Genomic DNA, 8,750 nt, shown 5'->3' on the forward strand with positions numbered 1-8,750 from the left:
CATGAGGCAATTGCATAAAATAGAAAAATAGAAAATTGCTTGTGTATGACAGAAGCCAAAAACGAAAAAAGGCAAGGATACAAACAATACTCCTCAGTTTGTACAGAATAATTGAGCCTGGAGAGGCTTGCTGAAAAAATACTTCCTCAGAATAATTAAGCCTGGAGAGGCTTGCAGAAACAATACTCTCTCACCATACAGAATAACCGAGCCTGGAGAGGCTTGCCGAAATAATACTCTCTCAGAAATAACTGAGCCTGGAGAGGCTCGCCGAAATAATACTCTCACAGAATAATTGAGCCTGGAGAGGCTCGCCGAAATAATACTCTCTCAGAATAACTGAGCCTGAAGAGGCTTGCCAAAATAATACTCCTCAGAGACATTTCTGTACAGAAAAATCCAAAACCAACAAAAAGGCAAAAATACAGAAAAAGCCAAAATCAACAAAAAAATACAGAAAAAGCCGAAACCAGCAAAAAAGGCAAAATACAGAAAATCCAACAAAACTGAGCCTGGAGAGGCTTTCCAAAATAATACTCACCAAAAGACATCTCAGCTTGCATTCTTAGGCTGAACAAGAAAAGCAACTCATCGTACAGAATAATTGAGCCTGGAGAGGCTCGCCGAAATAATACTCTCTCAGAATAACTGAGCCTGGAGAGGCTCGCCTAAATAATACTCTATCAGAATAATTGAGCCTGGAGAGGCTCGCCGAAATAATACTCCCCAGAGATATCTCAGCTTCCACTCACGGGCCAAATTCCCCAGTGAAAGCTATCAAAGCAAGATCGACAAAATTCCCAATGGAAGCACGATCACCCAAGCAGTATATCTAGTCAAAAGACTTAGACTTCCTCAGTGGAAGGTAGCTTTCCAACTCAAGCGATGAGTGAAGCTAAGCCTGAAGAGGCTTTCTAAATAATACTCTGGGATATATAAACTATAAATCCCCACTCGCCTACTCAGAGGCATTCCTACAAAAAGCAAAAATCCAAAAGATCAATAACAATTCCCCAAGCGGAATCTGGCTTTTCAGCCAAACATCAAGCGTCAAGATGATCTGCCTAACAGAAGAGGCTAATCAAAATCAATGACAAAATCCCCAGCGGATAATAGCCTACACAGAGGCAACAAAACCAGGAAAACAAAAAGAGTCGCCCGAATAAGGACAACCGGGATACTCCACCTACGTCAAAAGGACGTCAGCCAAACATAAGGCATCGCTCAACTCAGAGAGAGAGCATCTGTGTCTACACCCCAAGGAGTCAGAAATTCCCCATGGGTACCAACAATGCAATGCAAGTTGGGGCACAGGAACCTATGAATGACTACACATCCCCTTGACGGATCCCTGCGTTATCCAGCCCTCAGTGGCACAAAATCAGAAAAACCGTCGAAGCAGCATCGTGGACTGTGGAGACAAAAAAATCATCTCAAATCCCTGGAAAGGGTAAAATTACATTGCCGAAGTGATCAGAAGACACGGACGCAGACCCTGGAGAGGGCAAACTCAACTGCCGAATGTTAAGACGCAGACCCTGGAGAGGGTAAACTCAACTGCCGAATGTTAAGACGCAGACCCTGGAGAGGGTAAACTCAACTGCCGAATGTTAAGACGCAGACCCTGGAGAGGGTAAACTCAACTGCCGAATGTTAAGACGCAGACCCTGGAGAGGGTAAACTCAACTGCCGAATGTTAAGACGCAGACCCTGGAGAGGGTAAAACTCAACTGCCGAATGTTAAGACGCAGACCCTGGAGAGGGTAAACTCACACTGCCGAATGTTAAGAGGCAGGGCCTGGAGAGGCGGTACTCAACTGCCGAATGTTAAGAGGCAGGGCCTGGAGAGGCGGTACTCAACTGCCGAATGTTAAGAGGCAGGGCCTGGAGAGGCGGTACTCAACTGCCGAATGTTAAGAGGCAGGGCCTGGAGAGGCGGTACTCAACTGCCGAATGTTAAGAGGCAGGGCCTGGAGAGGCGGTACTCAACTGCCGAATGTTAAAAGGCAGGGTCTGGAGAGGCAATACTCAACTGCTGAATGTTAAGAGGCAGGGCCTGGAGAGGCAATACTCAACTACCTCATGTTGAGAGGCAGGGCCTGGAGAGGCAGGTACTCAACCATCAGCGTCGTCAAAGGCACGTTGGTGTTCAACTTCCGGCTCGGGCGTCGAGTGAAGTTGACCCTGGAGAGGGTAAACTTAGCTGCCTAGGTCGTCAGAAACAACCGAAGCAGAGCCTGGAGAGGCGAGTACTCAATCATCGGTGATGTTAACACTGGTGTCTAGCTTCCGGCTCGGGCGTCGAGTGAGGCTAGGCCTGGAGAGGCGGGTACTCAACCATCAGCGTTGTCAGAGGCACGTTGGTGTTCAACTTCCGGCTCGGGCGTCGAGTGAAGTTGACCCTGGAGAGGGTAAACTTAGCTACCGAGGTTGTCAGAAACGCCGAGGTATGCAACAACCTGGAGAGGCTACTCAACAATTTTCCACCGGAAGACGCTACAAGTCAGAAGGTTGGCACATCACCCGGACAATTGGGTCAACTCCTTTACTTGTCAGCCGGTACACCAAAAGGCCGTCCGACTAAGTAAAGGGGGGGCAGCTGTAGACCCCTAAAATTGTCCGGGTCGGAAATAAAGCTTGAAGACTCTCGAAGACTGAAGGAAGATCAGCCAGAAGGACTTCCAGAAGGCCCAAGGAGGGTTCTCTATAGGTCTAGAGGTCTTAGGATAGCTAAAATAAGAAAAGTGGGAGGAATGAAGCCCAATACGGCCTCCCAGAGGTTCAGTACGGCCGTATTGAACATTTTGAACTTCAATACGGCCGCACTGAACTCAATACGGCCGTATTGAAGTTTCTGGACTTCAATACGGCTGCATTGAATTCAATACGGCTGCACTGAACTTCAATACGGCCGCACTGAACTTCAATACGGCCGTATTGAGGTTTTTTGAACTTCAATACGGCCGTATTGAATTCAATACGGCCGTATTAGTTCAAAATTTCAATGTTGACCGTATTGACCCTCATAAACCGTATTGAGCCTCTTCCCTATAAATATGACGTCAATAGGACGTCATTTGACACTTTTCCACTGAGTTTTAACCCTCTTCTTGAGTATTCTGGGTTTTTTTTGAGCAGTGCTCTGCCTAGAAATCACTCGGAGAGTTGATCCGACAAAGTTCTTGAGTCACGAGCCATTTGCTTGAGTCTCGAACTGAGTCGAAGGGAAATCCTCCGGATTTCCATAGTTAAAATTTTCTAGGAGGGAGCGAGCGGGCTTGTAGAGCGAGGGAACGCCAAAAAGCTTCCCAGTTTTACTTGAATATAAAAGCACGCTTCAAAGGTTTCTTCTTAAGTCCTTCCTTTTAGTGCTTTCTGTGTGTATATTTAACTGTCATCATGTAGATATTTAATTTACAATCGCTTATAATAAATAGGGGTAATTTAGTAATTTTGCGCTATTATTTAATAAATAATCTGTCATAGGGAACCCAAAAGGGGCGCTGTGGGGTGCTAACACCTTCCCCACGCGTAACCGACTCCCTTACCCGACTCTGGTTGTCATGGCCGAAGTCGATTTTTGAATCGATTGCCTTAAACTTCTTTTTCCAATGTTTTGAGTAAAACATTGGTGGCGACTCCACGAACCCTTCCTTTTTATAAAAACCGCTAATCTATGGAGGGTCCCGCTTGGGATTAACATGGATTGGTGAGCCTTTTAATAAAATTGCTCGTTTGACAAGGTCTCAGTTTGAGAATAAGTCATTCTAGCAATCCATATATTTAAACAAATAAAAGAGTCCAACCATCCTTCGCGAATGCCGAAAGCCCGTTTCGGGCCGGTGGCGACACCACCAAGGAAGATCGACCCACCTTACCCCGATTGGTACAAGCCACAAGACAAATGTTTATACCATTCGGGGGCACCAGGGCATTCAACAGAGAAATGCCTAGCTCTCAAATACAAGGTCCAAAACCTTATTGATGCCGGGTGGGTCACCTTCGATTTGACAGCGCCCGACGTGAGCAAGAATCCTCTGCCAAAGCAGGAGTAGAGAGAAGAACAAGCCACGATAGGGCCCCTTCATTTTTCTCTTTTAGGGACTCATGATTAGTACCCGAGATCATGAGAACCTTTTCATGTAAATAAGGGTTTTGTACAGTTTTAATACATATCAATAAAGAGGCATTTTTCGCACATTACTCTCTTTTTTGTTCTTTTCTCTCTTTCCTCATTGACATTAATAATTCTAAACCTAAACAGAACCAATAAAATAATTATGTCTGTAATTGTTCGCTCTGACCGGGATCCGAAGGTGAATGGGTTGAGTTGGACAGTGATGAGGAGACCATCTCTCCGGATCTGCAAAGACTGCTAGAACGAGAAGCTCGCATACTCCAACTCATCAAGAGAAATTGGAGACTGTGAATTTGGGGCATGGCCGAGAGATATAAGAGGTCAACATTGGGACCCATATCAGTGATGAAATAAGGACACATGTTTCCGCTATGATTATAATAAAATCATTCTTCATTGCTTCTTTTCTTGCTTATAATAAAATTCTAAACCACATTATTTTTAACCCTGTTTGAATAAACATGAATGAGGTTAAAATCATCTTAATAATAATAAACCCACATCATTTTCATGTGGAGGTGTGTGTGACAACTTGGAGCACCTTCCCTTGGCCTCGACAAGTGCCATCATGGATAAAAATAAATCCTTTAAAATAAAAGAAGCTCGGCAGAAAACTCAAAAAGGGGACTGCGCAAAAATAAGAGCAAAAGACCCGCTAGGAATCCCACGAAAGGGTGACCTAGGCAAAAGTTAGGGTTACAAAAATAAACAAAAACAAAGGTCCGCTAAAACGCCACAAAAGGGTGTTTTAGGCAAAAATAAGGACAATCAAAAAAAAAAACAAAAATAAATCCATGATGGTACCATGAACCGAATTCAAAAAGAAAGGTTCAAAGGAAGCTATCCAAGTTGTCAATCACAACACGACTTTTTAACTTCATGAGTGTTTAATCAAACAAGCCTAAACACATAAGCCTACCTTGGCCATCCATTCTTACAAAAACCATTTTTGAAAAATAAATCCCCTCTAAAACACAAACTTCAGAACAAAAAATATCTTTCCTTTCTTTTCTCTCTTGTCCCAAACGATTTTAGAATAATCTAGTGGAAGCACGGAGAAATAAATCATCACTGATAATGGATCTAATCTGAACAACAAAATGGTGGAAGAACTGTGCCAAGAATTCAAGATCCAACACCATAACTCTTCCCCATATCGGCCAAAGATGAATGGGGCAGTCGAGGCAACCAATAAGAGCATCAAGAAAATAGTGCAAAAGATGGTTGTCTCATTTAAGGACTGGCACGAGATGTTACCCTTCGCTTTCCATGGTTATAGGACTTCTGTACGCACATCTACAAGAGCTACTCCATTCTCCCTCGTCTATGGGATGGAGGCAGTGCTACCCGTCGAAGTCGAAATACCTTCCCTAAGGGTAATCATGGAAGCAAAACTTTCCGAAGCAGAACGGGTTCAAAGCCGGTATGACCAGTTGAACCTCATTAAAGAAAAATGGCTGAACGCCATATGCCATGGTCAAGCCTATCAGAGGAAGATCAAAAAGGCTTTTGACAAGAAAGTCCACCCTCGAGTCTACCATGAGGGAGAGTTGGTAATGAAGAAATTGCTACCAACTCGAAAGGACAAAACCGGAAAGTGGGCCCCAAATCACAGAGGACCATACGTGGTAAAACGAGCCTTCTCAGGAGGAGTGTAGACCCCTAAAATTGTCCGGGTCGGAAATAAGACTCGAAGACTCTCGAAGATCAAAGGAAAGTCACCCGGAAGGACTCCTGGAAGACCCTAGGATGACAATCTGTAGGTTTAGAGGTCTTAGAGTAGCAAAAAATAAGAAAGTGGAGGGAAGGAAGCCCAATACGGCCTCCCAGAAGTTCAATACGGCCGTATTGAAGTTTCTGAACTTCAATACGGCTGCATTGAACTCAATGCGGCTGCACTGAACTTCAATACGGCCGTATTGAGGTTTTTGAACTCAATACGGCTGCACTGAACTTCAATACGGCCGTATTGAGGTTTTTGAACTTCAATACGGCCGTATTGAATTCAATACGGCCGTATTGTAGTTCAAAACTTCAATAAGGACCGTATTGACCCTCATAAACCGTATTGAGCCTCATCCCTATAAATATGACGTCAATGGGACGTCATTTGACACTTTTCCACACAGTTTTGACTCCCTCCTTGAGTATTCTGGGGTTTTTGAGCAGTGTTCTGCCCTAGAAATCTCTCTGGGAGTCGATCCGACGAAGTTCTGGAATTCCGAGCATTTAGCTTGGAGATTCGAACTTAGTCGAAGGGAAATCTTTTGGATTTCCATAGTCAAAAATTATTTTTAGGAAGGAGCGAGCGAGCTTGTAGAGGGAGGGAGTGCCAAAAAGCCTCCTAGACTTCATTGATATATAAAAAGCACGCTTCAAGAGGTTTCCTTTCTAAAAATCCCTTCTTTTACCGCTTTCTGATTGTTGCATATTTAAATTTATCATCATGTAGATATTTAATTTACAATCGCTTATAATAAATAGGGGTAATTTAGTAATTTTGCGCTATTATTTAATAAATAATCCGTCATAGGGAACCCTAATGGGGCGCTGTGGGGGTGCTAACACCTTCCCCACACGTAACCGACTCCCTTACCCAACTCTGGTTGTAATGGCCAAAGTTGATTTATAAAATCAATTGCCTTAAATCTTTTTCCAATATTTTGAGTAAAATATTGGTGGCGACTCCAAGAACCCTAATTTTTGCGAAAACCACTAATCCATAGAGGGTCCCGCTTGGGATTAATATGGATTGGTGAATCATTTAATAAAATTGGTAGCTCGACAAGGTCTCAGTTTGAGAATAAGTCGTTCTATCAATCCACCACTTTTCAAAACTTTAAAAAGAGTCCAACCATCCTTCGCGAATGCCGAAAGCCCGTTTCGGGCCGGGTGGCGACAGATGGCGACTCCACTGGGGAAGCTTCGAGAGTCAGTCCCATTTAGTGACAGATTATTTTTAACAAATAATAGTTAAAATTACTTTATTACCCCTTGTTTGTATGATAACATGCTTTATTTATATGGCTTTAATAACTGTTGTATGTTTAATTTTCCGCAATTGTTTGAAATAAAAACTGCACACAAACCTTTGCACACAACAGTTCCCTCTATACCCGGGGGCATGAGTGGTAAGCCATAGGGAGTGGATGTTAGTACGGCCGGTTGTCGAAAGGGTCTATAGGTGCCCGTAGACCGTTGTCGGAAAGCATCACTCAAGGTGATAACCATGAACTCGAGTCCGACAGTGCGTTGGAGCTTTCCATCGGCTTACGACGAGAGGAATTGGGTCCCTATAATGGGGGCACCTTGGGGGCCTCAGACCGGTGAGAACAGTTCGAACCACCTTGAATATGCACCTTTCTGCAGGAAACCCCTACCTCGTGATTCGCTCGTGACTGTTCGTGGATGAGTGAATTGTTTGTGTAAATGCTTATGTGCAATTGTTTGCGCATTAATAAATAACCTCGTGATAAGGTCTAAAGAATAATCCCCATGCATGAAAATGTCATGACATGAGAGGAAAAACCAATGTGTGAAAATATAATAAAAGTAAGGAGCATAGGCATCATTATCACTAATACCTCATGCATCCTCATCAATTATTCATTTTAGGATCACCAATACCCTCTCGATGTGAGTAAAAGGGACCCATGACTATTGAGATTCTCCGTTGGGGAGAGATCATAGGCTAGGGAGGGTGATAAACCTTCATCTTAAAAAGGCAGCGCCTTAAAGATGGAGTCTTATCAAGCTCACATCGAGAGCGTATTCATACCATGAATAAACTAATTAGAATAAAACATTCATTTTAGAAAGTGGCTGGTCATCTCTCTGTCCTCACACGCGCGCAGAAAATCAAGAAGATGGAAGCGCTGGAGGACCAAAATAAGAAGCTTACAGCCGAGCTCTCACAGCTCAAAGAACAAATGGCGCAAATGATGGAACTCATGCGTCACCATAATGTACATGGGTCTCACCACAGTGACCATGAGTCCCATCATCATGAGGAGGAGGAACATGAGGAAGAACCTCCACGAGCTGTACCCCTTGGGGCGGGGATCATGATTAAAGAGCCCGAGGTTTCAAAGGAACAATTCCATGCTCTTGAGGATCGGCTAAGGGTTATGGAGGGGCATGATTTTGACATCAAAGATGCCGCCGACATGTGCTTGGTGAGGGACATCCAATTCCCTCCCAAATTTAAAGTGCCAGATTTCCCAAAATATGTGGGATCGACTTGCCCTAAGAGTCATCTCACCATGTACTGTCGCAAAATGGCTGCATATGCCACAAATGAAAAGCTCTTGATCCATTGCTTCCAAGAGAGCTTAGCCGATACTGCGCTCAATTGGTATATGCAGCTAGATGGAAATCTAGTACATACATGGAGGCAGTTGGCCGACGCCTTTCTCAAGCGCTATAAATACAACATCGACCTAACACCCGATAGGTCAGATCTTCAAGCCTTGAGTAAGAAAAGTGACGAATCTTTCAAGGCGTACGCCCAACGATGGAGGGAGTTGGCGGCACAGATAGAGCCCCCGCTGTCGGATAAGGAGATGGTGTCCTTATTCATCAACTCGTTGACTGGTCCCTATTACGATAAAAT

The sequence above is a fragment of the Cajanus cajan genome, chromosome 10 (assembly GCF_000230855.2).
Source record: "Cajanus cajan strain Asha chromosome 10, NIPB_CcT2T_4, whole genome shotgun sequence".
In the NCBI taxonomy this organism is placed as follows: domain Eukaryota; kingdom Viridiplantae; phylum Streptophyta; class Magnoliopsida; order Fabales; family Fabaceae; genus Cajanus; species Cajanus cajan.